The sequence below is a fragment of the Dama dama genome, chromosome 29 (assembly GCF_033118175.1).
Source record: "Dama dama isolate Ldn47 chromosome 29, ASM3311817v1, whole genome shotgun sequence".
NCBI classification, from domain to species: domain Eukaryota; kingdom Metazoa; phylum Chordata; class Mammalia; order Artiodactyla; family Cervidae; genus Dama; species Dama dama.
In genome coordinates this window covers 52,832,514-52,848,020 of record NC_083709.1, presented here as the reverse complement: position 1 = coordinate 52,848,020, position 15,507 = coordinate 52,832,514, and the positions used below count along the sequence as shown (strand labels likewise).

The following is a 15,507-nucleotide window of genomic DNA, read 5'->3' as shown; positions in this document are numbered from 1 at the left end:
TGGTGATCATTTTAAAATATATAGAAATACCAAATCACCATGTTGTGTACCAGAAACCAGCACAGCACTGTAGGTAAGTTATTCTTCAAAAACAAACTTATAGAAAAGGAAATCAGATATGTGGTTACTAAAAGTGGGAGTCAGGGGAGGCAGTCAAAGGTCAAATATCCAGTTATAAATAAGTACTAGGAAGGTACAGTACAACATGATAAATATAATTAACATTGCTATATGTTTTATATGAAAGTTGTTGAGAGTATATTCTAAAGTTCTCATCACAATTTTTTTCTATTTCTTCAATTTTGTATCTATATGAGATGATACATGTTCACTAAACTTATTGTGATACTCATTTAGTGATGTATATAAGTCAACTCATTATGCTGTACACCTTAAACTTACACAGTGCTGTATGTCAATTATATTTCAATAAAACTAGATGGGAAAAAAAAGAATAGAGAAAAATTTTTTTAAAAAGCTAAATCAGTTTTTACATATAAAGCATTTAGTATGTATAATGTCCAGCATATGTGTTATGTAAATGTGTTCTTTTCCTTGCTAATTAGCTATATCTCCATTTCTTCCAGAAGGCTCTCCTTAGTTGAACCCCTAAACAGGGCTAGGTTACTCTTTCCACTGCCCTCTCAAATATGTTCTGTTTAAGCTATCAAAAGGAGAACCAAAATGAATTTAAATTATGTGTTTAGGCATGTGCAGAGGATAGGGGTGAGTCTCCTGGGCCATCAAGAAGATTAATCAAAGGTTAAGAAGGAGTCCTGGGCAGCACTGGGGGGTTTGAGTTCCATACTGATCCAGGTCTGGACCCAGTCCTCTCCAGTGGTGGACTGCCTGGCCATCAGACACAGGTTTGGTTCCAAGCAGAGCCCTGTTTAGTGATCACAGTATTGTGGCCAAATTGGCTTCAGAGCCTTAATGTGGGGCCCCTGGAGGAGCGTCATCCTGCCCCACAAGGATACTTTGGGCAAACCCAGGAGAAACTTCAGAGTTCAAGGCAGAAGAAGTTGATGATGTGATTCCCCCATCCTACTTTCCTGGGACATCCGTGGGAGATGGTGGAGTGTACGTACAGCTGCTGTGTTAACACCTCTCGGTTCCAGGCAGAATTTCTCATTCTGACTGCATTAGTTTGCGAGGGCTGAGTAACAAAGGGCCACAGACTGGTGCCATAATAACAGAAATCTACAGTCTGGAGGCTGGAAGTTCAAGATCAAAGTGTTGAGAGGATTGGTTCTTTCTGAGGGTCCTGAGGCAGAGCTGTCTACTTGACTTCTAGATGGCCATCTTCTCCCTATGTCTGTATATCATCTTTGTGTTGTATGTGTCTGTGTCCTAATTTCCTCTTCCTATAAGGACACAAGTGATACTAGCTTAGGGCCCACCCAAATGACCTCAATTTTACTTGATTACTTCAATTAAGTCTTCATTTCCAAATAAGATCAGTTTTGAGGTGCTAGGAGTGAGGATTTCAACATATGAATGAGGGGGATACAATTCAATCCGTAATGCTGCCTAAAATTGGGGGGGGGGGGCTCTCATCAAGTGAGATAAAAAAGACAAAAGCCCAGAAGAAATGGGTTGCCTGGACATGTTCAGCCTGTGATTTGATCTAGCATATATGCTTTACAGCAAATCAACGGGGAAAAGAAAAATGTTCCATGTTCAAGATGAGCCAGCATCTGGTACCATGAGAATGATCTGTTCTCTGGAAGCTGCACCCAACAAAATACAAGAGGAAGAAGTTAAATCTCAGGTAAAAGTATTATGAGCAACTGAGAAAGACTTGGGATCTCCAGATGACACTCTAAGGCTTGTGTTGCAAAGTCAGATCAAGTGTCTGGTGGGACTAGGAGAAGCTCACTCAAGATCAGCTTCTACCCACAGACATAGAAAATAAAATTGTGGTTAAAAAAGGGGAAAGACAGGGGAAGAGAGGGATAAATTAGGAGTCTGGGATTAACATATACACACTACTATACAGTATATAAAATAGATAAACAACAAGGACCTACTATATGGCACAGGGAACTATACTCAGTATCTTATAATAACCTATAATGGAAGAGAATCTTTAAAAGCTTATATATTGGGACTTCCCTGGTGGTCCAGAGGTTAAGAATCCACCTGTCAATGCAGGGCACACAGGTTTGATCCCCTGGTTCAGAAAGATCCCACATGCCATGGAGCAACTAAGCCCATGCACCACACCTACTGAAGCCTGAGTGCTTAGAGCTTGTGTTCCACAACAAGAGAAGGCACTGTAATGAAAAGCCTGTGCATCACAACAAAGAGTAGCCCCCACTCGCCACAACTACAGAAAGTCCATATGTAGCAACAAAGACCCAGCCCAGCACAAAACAAATTAATAATTTTAAAAATTATTTTAAAAACATATAAAGCATATATATATATAAAATGCAAGATTGTAAATCAACTGTATTTCAATAAAACATTTTTTAAAAGAGATAAGCTTCTCTTGGAGAAGAGAACAAGGTAATAAGTTGGAATCAGGGGAGGTCAACAATGTTGATGACCAGGCATGAAGATCCAGGAGGGAACTGACTAAAATTCCAAAACCAAGCATGCATCTCACCACCCAAGATGGAGAAAAAAGTCAATTCTCACCAATGCTATGGAAGAGAACAGAAAAACAGAGCCAACAGGTCATCTTAGTGATGTCAGCTTGAGAAAACCTCTAGTGAAAGTGTAGTCCCAAACACTCACGAGAGAGGAAATGAGATGATGCAACTCCATCATGAGAAAGAAATGCAGCTTGTTGGGCTATGATCTGTCAAGACAGAGAAAGAGGAGGGAAGGTCCGAAGCAAATGACAAGCTGAGCTGTGACCATGAGGAGCAGGAGAACTTGAAGAAAAGCTGCAACGACTCCATCTTCTTCTGAAAGCCAAATTCTATTCCTTCAGAAGAAGCTTATGGTTGTTGGTCTGAGAGCATGGGAGGCTGGATAAAACCTCTTCTCAAGACAGAAGAGTGCAGATTTGAGACAAAAAACCATAAAAGCAATGAAACTCGAACCACAGCAATTCAGGGAGAAGGCAGTATTACTGACCCCCTTTACAAAGAGAAAACGAAGGCTCAGAGTGGAGAAACCTGCCCTAGATCTCACGGCTCCTAAGTGGCAGAGGCAACATTCAAGCCCAGGTCTGACTCTTTCCCACTCTGCTCTAGTGCCTTCCTGGGTAACCTGCGTGCATCTGAGGATTCAGACAGCACATCTCTTCCTGATCCCTGGCAGAAGTGCTCTTCCTCTGAGATAGGAGAATATCTCAGCCCTACTCTCCAACCCCTTCTTGGCTGCAGGCTTTCCCCTTCCCTCACCTCCTCTCTCTCAAATCTGCTATTTCCACTGGATCCAAAGGTGGAGTCTGTGGCAAGAAGACATCCTCTTCGACTTCCCTGGTGGCATGGTGGATACGAGTCCACCTGCCAGTACAGGGAATATGAGCTTGATCCCTGGTCCAGGAAGATTCCACATGCCATAGAGCAACTAACCCCATGTGCCACAACTACTGAGCCTGAATGCTGCAACTACTGAAGCCCATGCTCCGAGAGCCTGGGCTGCTGAACAAGAGAAGTGACTGCAATAAGAAACCCACCAGCATGAGGAAGAGTACTCCCACTTGCTGCAACTAGAGAAAGGCCGCACAAAAGCAACCAACACACAACCAAAAGTAAATTAATTAATTAAGTTAAATTAAAAGGGATGTCTCTGGTGGCACAGGGGAGTGGACAGGAATCTGCCTGCCAATGCAAGGGACATGGGTTCGATCATCCAGGAATATTCGACATGCCTCGGAGCAACTAAGCTGGTATGCCACAATTACTGAGCACATGTGCCCTAGAAGCTGGAGCACTGCAACGAAGAGTTGCCCCCACTTGACACAATTAGAGAAAGCCCGTGCACAGCAGTGAAGACCCAACACAGACAAAAGATATAAATAAATAAAGAAGAAATCCTCTTCCTTCTCTTCCTCCCAAGAAGCACTCTCCCCCAACCCCAACCATCACCAAGCTGGCTTCCCACCTAGGGATCTCTGTCCACCTTATCCTCCTCCTTATGGACTGGGTTTTTCCCTGAACACCCCCATCCAGGCAAAAAAACCGAATTACCTCCTGGGTTTACTAAGCTTCTGCATGTACATGATCTTCCCTAATAGTCAAGATCCTGAAACACCACAAGGTTTTTAATTCACTTTGTTTTAAATTTTCCTGTAAAATATATCTAAATTATCTATATTTATTTTTAGTTAAAAAGCTTTTTTACATAAGTGGTCCTACTCTTTCTCAAATTGTATCTTGATAGTATGATAAATTTTAGGATGTGCATTACCATCATTTAATTATTGTCATTACATTAGAAACAGTAGTAAAAGTAGTCAATTCTAATTTGATGAGTCAGCCCACTATTCCCTACAATAAATGTAATTTTGTGAGCACTTCAGCCACCAGATACATTCTAAAATAGCAAAACACTTACCTTTGCTAATGGTCCTGTGTAGTAGTTACAAAAGAAAGGTGAAACAAAGTTTCTGTTGGCCTAAGAACATTTCCATTGACTTCAAAAGTCATAGCTCTGTTTCTCTAAGCATTCTGTGATGGCCTAGAAGGAAGATAAGATGTCGTATTCATCCTTGTATCTCTAGCATCTCTCCTGAGGACAGCGTATGACAGATACCCAACAACATCAGAGTTTACTTCCTAACTAAGAGGCAGCAGGGTATAATGGTTAAAATCTTGCTCTCGAGAACCGGACTGCCTCAGTATGTGTCCCAGCTTCATATTTAATTAGCTGTGTAGCCTGGGCAAGCCTCCATACCTCTCCAGGGCCTCAGTTTCCTCCTCTGTAAATAGGGGATAATAATGGTGCCTGCCTAATAAAGTTATGTGAAAATTAAACTTAAAAAATACATGCAAAACACTTAGGGTCTGAACCATCTGAAGTGCTACGTGCTAGCCATGATTATTATTTACTCAGCAAATATTTATTGGCCCAGGTTATTATGGATTAAATGTTTGTGTCCTCTTAAAATGCATCAATCAAAGCCCTAATTCCTAGCATGCTGGTGATCATGATGGGGAGCTGGAAGGTAAGTGAGGTTTAGGTTAGGTTACAAAGGTGGGTTCTTCATGATGGGATAAGGAAGAAGAGACAGAGATGGCTGCCTCTTCGTGCGCATGCACGTAAGAAAGGCCGTGTGAGCACACAGTAGAAGGTCTCCTTCTGCAAGCCAGGAAGGTGGTCCTCACCCAGAAATGGACCATGCCTGCACCCAGATCTCAGACTTCCAGCCTCCAGAAATGTGAGTAATAAATGTCTGTGGCTTAACGCCCCCAGGCTGTGGTATCTAAGATCAGAGATCCATTCCCAGACAGGTTTTCAGGTCCCTGGGTGCCACTTCTTCAATCAACACTGTGTTCCCCAACCCCAGTTTTCCATGTTCCCACTTGGACCACTTCAACCTTCCACTTAGATTTCCTGCCCCTTGGCAGCTGAGGTGCTGGTAACCTTTGATCCACCTCTCCATTCCCATCTGGAGGATTCCTGGCTCTTGGGGAGTGGCTCCCTGCCTGACCAGTTCTTCCAGCCTCCAACAACCACCCAAGCTCCAGCAGACAACATCACACTGCCCAGGGCATCAACATTTGGACCACCCCTTTCTCCTTGTTCCTGCTCCCCTTGCACCTGCAGCTGGGCCAGACTCTGCTTCCCTTGTGTTACTTCTCTAATTATACCTGTTTACTATCTATCTCCCCCTCTGGACTGTCAGCTGCTCTGAAGGCATCTATTTTGCTGACATTGTATCCATATCCTGTTGGGATTTCTAGGTCCAGCCCAACACTCCATTCATTCATTCACTCCCTGGACAACCCCTGAGCTGCTCCCTATCTAACATTCTGAGTAATGCTGTACATACAAATAATATGAAACCATCCCTTCCCTCAGGAACCACCCAATCTAGCAGAGCAACAAGTAACTGTAACCCAGCACACTGCAGTAGGGGTCACAGTGACCACGGAACAGGGATGAGGCAGGAGAGAGTGGATAAGCCTGTTTGAGGGGCTTGGCTTGGGAAAGTCTTCACAGAGAAAGTGCTTGAGTTAGGTCTCAAAATATGAGCAGACATTCCTTAGGCTGATGGAAGGAGCTGAGACATCCCAGGCAGAGGGAAAAATATTCCCAGGAGCCAGAAGAGCAAAACAGTAAAGAATGTTCCCAGGTCAGTAGGTAGGACGAGCTGGCAAGAAGGCAGCCTAAGGTGCACCTATGAGCCCAGGGCTAGAGATGTCTTCTGACTTTAGGCTCTGTACACAGCCAGTATGGCAGATGCCACCCACTCTGGCCGACACACCCTTCCCCTGGCCGACATGTGGCTAAACCATGGCTTAGTGACCACATTCACTGTGTCTGCCACTGAGATAAGTGCTCCCCTTAAAATGCATCACCTGGGCTTCCCTGGTGGCTCAATGGTAAAGAAGCTGCCTGCCAATTCAGAAGACATAGGTTTGATCCCTGGTCCAGGAAAATTCCACATGCCATGGAGCAGCTAAGTCCATGCCCATAACTACTGAGCCTGTGCTCGGGAGCCCGGGAGTTGCAAACATTGAAACCATGCACCCTAGAGCCTGTGCTCTACTAGAGAAGACACTGCAATGAGAAGCCCGAGCACTGCAACTAGAGAGAAGCCCTGCTTTGCACCACTAGAGAAAAGCCCACACAGCAACGAAGACCCAGCACAGTCAAAAACAAAAATAAATAAAATGTTTTAAAAATGCATTACCTTAGTTCATTCTCACAATGACTTTCAGAGGTGGATGTAAATTCTGTTTTCAGATGAAGAAACTCAGGCACCAGATGACTAGGTAACTCTCTCGTGGCCACACTAGTAATAAGTACTAGAGGTGTGACTCCAACCCAAGTTGGTCTGATTACGAAATTCATATCTTCCGACACCCACTGAGCCTGTGTAGGTGACCTGAGGCCCTTGGTATGTCCCTATCACAATGAAATGGAATTCCCTCTTTACTGACTTGTCTCCCTCTAGGATCTCATGAGGGCAAGGTTTTGTTCATGAAGTCACTCAGTCGTCTCCGACTCTTTGCGAACCCATGGACTGTAGCCTACCAGGTTCCTCCGTCCATGGGATTTTCCAGGCAAGAATACTGGAGTGGGTTGCCATTTCCTTCTCCAGGAGATCTTCCCAACCCAGGGATTGAACCCGGGTCTTCCGCATTGTAGGCAGACGCTTTACCGTCTGAGCCACCAGGGAAGTCACCCCTAGCATGTGCCACAGGGCCTGGCAGGGTATGGCATTAATGATGCATGCAGAGAATGAATGCAGGCATGAACAGGGCTTTGAACTCTCTTCCAGTATGCACTCTCACCCTTCTCTGTCCTTGAAAGTGAAGGAATCTGTATCATTATCCTGAAGCCAAGATCTGAGTGGAAAACCCAAGTTTACTTCTGCCCTTTTCTACTCTGGTCAGAGGGAGAAAAACCTCCTACAGCACTGGACTCTGAAGCTACATGGATGGAACCACCCCCCACGCCCCCCCCTCCCCCGCCCTGACCTTGTGCAGGGGCTTCTGCCACCAGCCCCATCCCCATCTATGCACAAATGCGTTAACACCTTTTAAGAGGCCCGCTGACAAGGTTGGTCTGTGGCTGGCATCTGGGAACTTGCATTGAAGGAAGGTTCCACCATAAGGACATAGGAGCCTGGAGTGCTGCAGTCCATGAGGTTGCCAAGAGTCAGACACGACTTAACAACTGAACAACGACCAACAACAACCACCATTCCCAGGACTTCAGTTGCTCACTGTCCCTAAACGGTTTGCATAAACAATGTGGTTTAGGTTAAACACCTGCTTCCCTTCTGGGAGTCTGAACTTTTGGTATGTGCTATGCAGAGGATGCCAACATAATAAGTCCCCCCTCCTCAAATATCCTGGGCACTGAGTCTCTAATGAAGTTCCCTGGTTGGCAACATTTCATATGCGTGGTCTGTTGGACTTAATCATGGCCTATATGACTCCCCTAGGAGAGGACATTCGGAAGCCTGTGCCTGGTTTCCTGAGATTCTGATCCAAGTGGCTTCTTCCATTTACTGATTTTGCTGTGTGTATTCTCACAGTAATAACCATAGAGGTGAGCCTTTGAGTCCTCTTAGCAAATCATAGAAACTGGAGGTGACCCTAGGGATCCTGAAACAGCATCTCTCCCAGAAGCAAGACTGAGAAATGCTTCTTGTCTAGTCCTGACCATTAACCAGCGGAATCACACACCCTTGGCCCACAGGGGCCAAGTAGGAATGTAAAATTGTGCAACCGGCTGAGTGGGGTGGAGGACGCCAAGGTGAGTCTAACGTAAGTGTCAGCTGCCCAGGTCTGACCTCAGCAGCACACCACATGCAGAGCTGGGCGGAGATCACACCCATGGATACCAAACCCTCTCCCTCTGCTGATGGCAGGTGCTCCCAGATGGGAACACAGAATATTTTGGTGGCAGGCTTTGGCCTCGTTCCAAAGCCCAAGATAAATGCTTTATATCCTCAGATACAATGAGGATTCCTTTCATGCAAAGTATGAAATAAAATTAGATGTTAGTCTTAAGTCTGCGAAATCACAGGGAAGGTGAGACACAGCTTTAACTTCACAGGACCCAACACCAGTGGGCTACCTCCCTTCTCGGATTTCTTTTCTGTAGCGAACCTGACCTTCATGACATGGATTGTCAGCACCCACTCTCAGAATCCGCTTATGCCAAGTTATGCTAAGGAGACTAGACACCTGGTAGCACAGATTTTAAGCCATTAAGCTGAGCTGGCAAAGGCATGAGAGGAGGAAAACGAAAACTTGATGGCTCCTCCTTGCACAAAGGGCTCTTGCTCTGGCTTACAAAGCTCCCCAGATTCTAGGCTGACTACGATTAACAGTAATAGGCAAGATGGGGAGGGGCCAGTCATGACTCCAGGACTTTGCCTGAAGGCCTACAGGGATCCCTTATCTTATGAAGGCAAGTTCACACTTGGCTCTGTCCCCAAGTAGCCCATCCCACTACCTGGTAACACTGGCCTTTCTGGAAGCAGCAATGAGGTGTGTCCTCACTCCCCTGTTTCCATGGAGTTGGGGTCCTCTCTGGCCTTGGTCTCCTCAGAACTCTCTCCCGGCTCCTTCCCCATATCAGAGGCTTCTCTTCCAGCTACCCCTCCCCACTAATCCCTATGTCCCAGTTCCCAGCACCTGTCTATGCCCCTCCTGAGTCACACCTACCTCCTCAGCTCTATCCAGTTCCTGTATGCACAGAATGCAGGAGCCCACCGCTAGCCTTGTCCCCTCCCTCACTCTTATTCCAGTCCATTTCCAAATGCCTCCAACCCACTGGATCTCTAAGTGAGGCCCCCAGACCAGCAGCATCAGCCTCTCCTGGGTACTTGTTGGAGATGCAGATAATCAGGGTCCCATTCCAGACTGACTAATTCAGGAACCAAATTTGCAGTTGGGGGTGGTCAGCAGTGTATGTTTTAACAAGCTTCCAGGTGATTCAGATACAGCCAGTGTGTGAGGACCACTGAGCCACACACTTCCATTTGCTTATTCTAAGGAATAAGCAAATGGAAGTAATTTTCTAAATCTGGCTGATTTTTCTATTTCCCTTACATTCTCTACATTCACCGATAATATAAGATCCAAACATACAACCCATGATCAATATAGTGGGCCTCTAAAATGCCTACAGGTATTTTAAAAATTCATGATCCATTTGTAACTGTAGACCATGTAGATAATTCTCCACATGGCTATAGAGAAAACACACTGCCATGCAGCCTGGGAAAGAAAGAACAGAAATGTACAAACTCATGCCAAAACACCCATCAACCTACTCGGAGTATATGAAAATAAAATCAATAGTCTGCTAATGCAGGGGAAATGGGTTTGATCCCTGGTCTGGTAAGATTCCACATGCAACTAAGCCTGTGAACCACAACCACTGAGCCAGTGAGCTACAAGTGCTGAAGCCCGGAGCCTGGAGCCTCTGCTCCGCAACGAGAAGCCCACACACCGCGACAAAGAATAGCCCCTGCTCGCTGTGACTACAGAAAACATGTGCCAAGCAATGAAAACCCAACACAGCCACACACACACAAAAAAAATGAATAAAAATTTTAAAAGATTTTTAAAAAGATAGCCTAATAAAAGCTACATATGAATATGAGCTGTATATTCTTATATAGTAAGTAGAATGCACAGATGTTAATCAACAGAATATCAAACAATATTTTAGTTCAAGTGTTTAAAATGTCCACCATCAGCACAAGTACATTTATTTTTTGGTGCGTTATTAACATTTGAGTGGTGCATGATTTTTTAGGGGGCATTGTATCGGCATATACAATACTAAGTCCCTGTCTACTTACTCCCCGTCACCTCCAAGAATCCATGTATTAATTCTTCACTCAAATCCTTTGGAACATCAGGTACTATAGGTACTAGGCTTCAAGGCAAATAAAAAGATGAGTCAAAACCAAAATAAATTTGAGAAGAGCAAAGTAATTTACATTTTCAGTATTTTCCTAGACCACTGAAACTAGGGAATCTAAATAAAACTGATTTTCCTCTTCCTCTATCTAGTTTTCCTTAGAAAATGATTTGAAAAAAAAAAAGAACGGCTTGATAAATAAGCTCATGAAAAGATGTTTAGCACCACTGGCCATCAGAGGAGTGTGAATCAAAACTACTTCACACCAACTAGGATGGCTAAGGAAAAAAATCTAGAGAAACTGAAACTCTCACACATTGCTGATGGGATCGTAAATGGTGCAGTCACTTTGGAAAACAGTCTGGCAGTTCCTGAAAATGCTAAATATAGAATTAACATATGTTTTTCACTTGCAGGTATGTACCCCCCCAAAATGAAAACATATGTCCACATAAAAACATGAATGTTCAGAGCAGCATTATTTATAACAGGCAAAAAGTAGAAACAACACAAATGTCCAACAACAGACGAATGGATAAACAAAATGTGGTATACACTTACAACAGAACATTATTTGGCAATAAAAAGAAAGCTCTGTGTAGATAAATTTTGAAAACATGCTAAATGAAAGAAGTCAGAATACAAAACCACATATTGTATGATTCCATTTATATAGACTGTCCAGCATAGGCAAATCTATAGACAGAAAGTAGATTAATGGTTATTTAGGTTGGGGGAGGCAGGAGATTAGAAGGGGTCAGCTAAGGGGTGGAAGGAGTAGTACTAGTTTTAGGGATATAAAAATGTTCTGAAATTGATTATGGTGATGGTTGCACAACTCTGTGAATATACTCAATACCAATGAATTGTACACTTTAGTGGTGAATTGTATGGTATATGAACTACATCTCAATAAAACTGTTTTTTAAAAAATGACCTAGAGGAGGACTTCCCTGGTGATTCAATGGTTAAGATGCTGTGCTTCACTGCAAAGGGTGTGGGTTCAATCCCTGTCTTGGAGAACTAAGATCCCACAAGCTTCACAGCATGGCCAAAAAAAACCAAAAAAACAAAAAACATGACCTTGAAGCTAGAAGAAAATTACAAACTCAGTTAACTAAAAAGTGTTAGATACCCCAAATATGTGACTCCTTCTGTCTCTTTTGCACTATAAATTTCTCCCAAATGAAGGTAAGAAATTTTTATTATTTTACAGTTTACAAGCACTTTTATAAGTAAGGTCCTTTTGAGTCCTTACTACATAATCTTAGAGAGAGACAACTGTCTCCCTAATTTTATATTTAGGGACATGGTGGCTCCGAGTTTATGAGGCTTACTCCTGCTGTCAGTTGGTCAGGGTAAATATCAGTTCTTCTGCACCTGAATCCTGTGCCTTTCTTTCCACACTGTGTAGCATCTTGGGGTACTATGTAGAGACCATCTGGTTGATATGCAGAGGTAGCACTGCTGACTGGTCTCAAAAAGGAGATTGCTCATGACTTGATTTTCCTGGGAGCTAGACTAGTTATCCTAATGCCTAAAATGAAGCCAAGTATGATCTAACTAATCAGAGGTCTTGTAGTACCATAGAGAAAATCCTTTGCTATTGATTTCTTTGCTCTTTTGGAATTTATTTCAGTTTGGGCTCATCTTTTTATTTGTTTCAAAGTCTAGACCGTGTAGTATTAAATCTTCCCAATATCTCTGATCACTTACGTATTCTGAACCACATTCTTCATCTATAACAGTGTCTTTGTTAGATCATGAATGAAACCATTTTTACTAGTTTGCTAATTCACACTTTTGTTCTCATTGAAAAGCATGTCCTCAAATCTCAACCTGGACCATTTTAAGCAGATGCAAGAGGATGACATTCATTATTACAAAGCTTCTCTATAAATTATGAGTTTGGGATTAACAGATATATACTACTGTATACAAAATAAACAAAAAGGACCTACTGTATAGCACAGTGAACTATATTCAATATCTTGCAATAACCTATAATAGAAAAAAAACTGAAAAAGAATATATGTAACTGAATCACTTTGCTATATACCTGAAACTAATACAACATTGTAAATCAACTATACTTCAATTAAAACAACAACAAAGCTTTCCCAAATTATATACAAACATTTTTAGAACCAGAAACAATGTCCTTGGACCATTAGACTCACTTAACATTAAAGCAGAATCCAAATAGTTTGGGGTCTTTTAGAAAATCATTTCATATCTTTCTGAAGTCCTGCTGTGATCTCCTGCTATATATACCCCAAGCAACAATACTTTTTCTTAAGGTTTATTCCAACTACTTTCAAAAATGAGTTTGAGTCACTACTAAAAAACAAAAAACTAAGCTCAATATAAACAGGACACCCAAAATAAAGCCAGTTAAATGAAGTGCTCCAGTCACACCAAAAAGGAAGGCCTCATAGGTTCAGGTTGTCTCCCTCCAAAGAGAGTACATGCATTTTAAAAACCTGGAGTTTCGGTGCCAAGTCCATCAGGTCAGCAACCCAGGAATTTCCAAATGTTTATCCATATTCTGTAAACATGATTTTACTTTTACTCTACATTGCTATTCAACCTTCTCTGTGCCCTACAGAAAATGTCATTAACAGTAGCCAGAAGCTCAGCGGCTGGGGAGAGGGGGTAAGAGGGTATTATTTAATAAGTACAGAGTTTCTGTTTGGGACAAGGAAAAAGTTCTGGAAAAAGAGAGCAGTGATGGTTGCACAACATGGTGACAATGGTTAATGCCACTGAATTGTCCTCTTAGAAACGGTTAGGAATTTCCTGGTGGTGGTGAGGACTCTGGGCTTTCATCACCTGGGGCCTGGGTTCAATCCCTGGTCAGGGAACTAAGAACCAGGAAATCACACAGTGTGGTGAAAAAAAAAAGAAGAAAAAAATTATTAAAATGACAAATTTTATGTTGTATTTTATCACAATAATAATAAAAGTATCTAGAAACAAAAAACACATAGCTAGTATACTAACCACATGTCCAAATCTTGCTTAAGGCGCCTAGCTCCCTTGGGTGGAGGGGCTGTGCCCATAAAGCTGTTAAGTGTGTTTGTCCTGGTCTGGAAAAATGAAGGTTCAAATATAGGGCAGGATGGAAATGTAGGGAAATATACTGTAAATTACTTCTTTAAACTGGACAAAAAAACTTCAGCCCAACAAATCTTCTGTCAGTGTTTCTCAAGCGATAATGCTCAAATGATCCCCTGAGGACCTTGATTGAGCAGGCCAGGTAGCTCTGAAATCCCATATTTCAACATGCCCCCAGGTGTTGCTGGACCGTGGACGACACTCACAGCAGCAAGGCCCCAGAACGCTTGAAGTAACGCAGCCATCCTATTAATCCAACCGCTCTAGAACCACGGTCCTCTCACCGGGAAACGCGGAGGGTTGTTCACAACCTTCGTAAAAATGCGCTGAGAAACCAGATGGAAGGTCTCACTGCACCCAGCGCACGAAGAAGCCGCACCCACCCCCGGGACTAGAAAACAGCCGCAGGCGATCGGGAGAGCTGACGAGAGGTAGTTTCGCAGAAAGCCCTCAAGCCGACTTCAGGACAGTCTTGAAAACACCCTGCTCAGCCTCGAAGAATGCCTGGAATTCAGTGGCCTTTCTCCAACACAAAGATGTCCAACTCAATTCTGACCGAGCTCCCTATAGAAGAACCTTGCGATGTAGCCCTGGAAGACTGACAACGCCCAGCACGTTGACGAACTCGGCCCCTCCCTTACAAATGGGTCAGAAAGTGGGAAAAAACAATTCTCCAAAATTCTGCGGAGGTGGGAGCTCGGGGTTCCCGGGCTGCGCGGGCTAACGAGCATCTCGGGGCTCTCAGGTGTGAGGCGGGGATTCCGCAGGCAGCCCCCACCTACTCTCAACCAGCCCGCGCCTCCCGCGGCCCGCGTAAAGCCTCCTCCGGACGCTGCGAAGGTTGACCGCTGCAACACAAACTCAGAGGCCCTTTTAATCTGGTTAAAGAGAAGCTCAACAGAAAGTGAAACATTTCCCGTCCCTTGGAGGAGAGAACTCCAGGCCAGGTAGGAGAAAGAAAGTGGGCGCAGGCACCTGTAGCCGCCCCGCTTCTAGACGATTCCGCAGGAGAACCCTGTGACTGTCATCCCCTGGAGGGAGCGAGGAGGCAAAAGTCAGTTAAGCATCCCCAGAAAGGGGAGGAAAAAGTTACTGTCCAAGAAAGTATACCCCGAATCTACAGGGACGTGGGGTGACCTCAGCTCGCGTTTACTCGCGCTCCCCACCCTCCTCCGCCCGCACGATGAATCCAGAGAGCACCCCCAGCACCCCGCAAAGCCCTCCCCAGCCGAAGTCGAGACCGAGCAAGGTGTCCCGGCGCTGCGGGAGCGGGCTGCGGCGCTGGGGGCGGCTCTCCTCCAGCCCCGCGGAGGGCCGTGCCGGGACGCCCGCGGGCGCTCGCTGGTCGGGAGGGAGAGGGAGGAGGGTACTCGCCTGGAAGCTGGTGGCGGCCGAAATTGGCGCAGTCGGGGTCGGGCTCAGGGTGAAGGCGGCTCTGGCCGGCGCTTGGGCGCCTCCGACACGACGCCGACAGCTGGGCCGATGTCCCCTGCGCTCCCCGCGCGTCGCCGGCGGCGCCTGGCCGAGCCGGAGTACTGGAGGCGGCCCGGGGAATGGGCGGGTGCGAGTGGCCTCGGCCGCCGCTCCCGTGTGTTATTGTGACTCAAGCTATTTCCTGTTTGGAGGTTTGGGAGAAAGAAAAAAAAAAAAAAAATTCAGGGTGGGGGCAGGGGGGTTGGGGCGGCGGCGACCGGAGAGAGCGCCGGCCCGGAGGGGACTCGGGTGGCCGGAGGCTGTCGCCTGTCTCCTTCGAGCCCCCAAGGGTGCCAAGCGTGCGAGCCGGGGGAGAGAAACGCAGGTTCTTGCAGCTTTACTTTGGGGTGTCTGGAAGGACCGAGGCGGGGGGAGGTTCACGCACGCCACCCAGCGGTGGGG

The 15,507-nt window shown here is 45.0% G+C and overlaps 1 protein-coding gene across 1 annotated transcript in view; it reads right to left on the bottom strand.

Annotated features, from left to right (window-relative positions):
* TJP2 (tight junction protein 2) overlaps window positions 1-15,025 on the bottom strand; it is a 124,249-nt gene extending 109,224 nt beyond the window's left edge. Inside the window, exon 1 of the mRNA XM_061132782.1 lies at window positions 15,007-15,025. The gene's annotated coding sequence lies outside the window, so the exon portion shown is untranslated. The remainder of the gene's footprint in view (window positions 1-15,006) is intronic.
* Window positions 15,026-15,507: the final 482 nt, after the last annotated feature.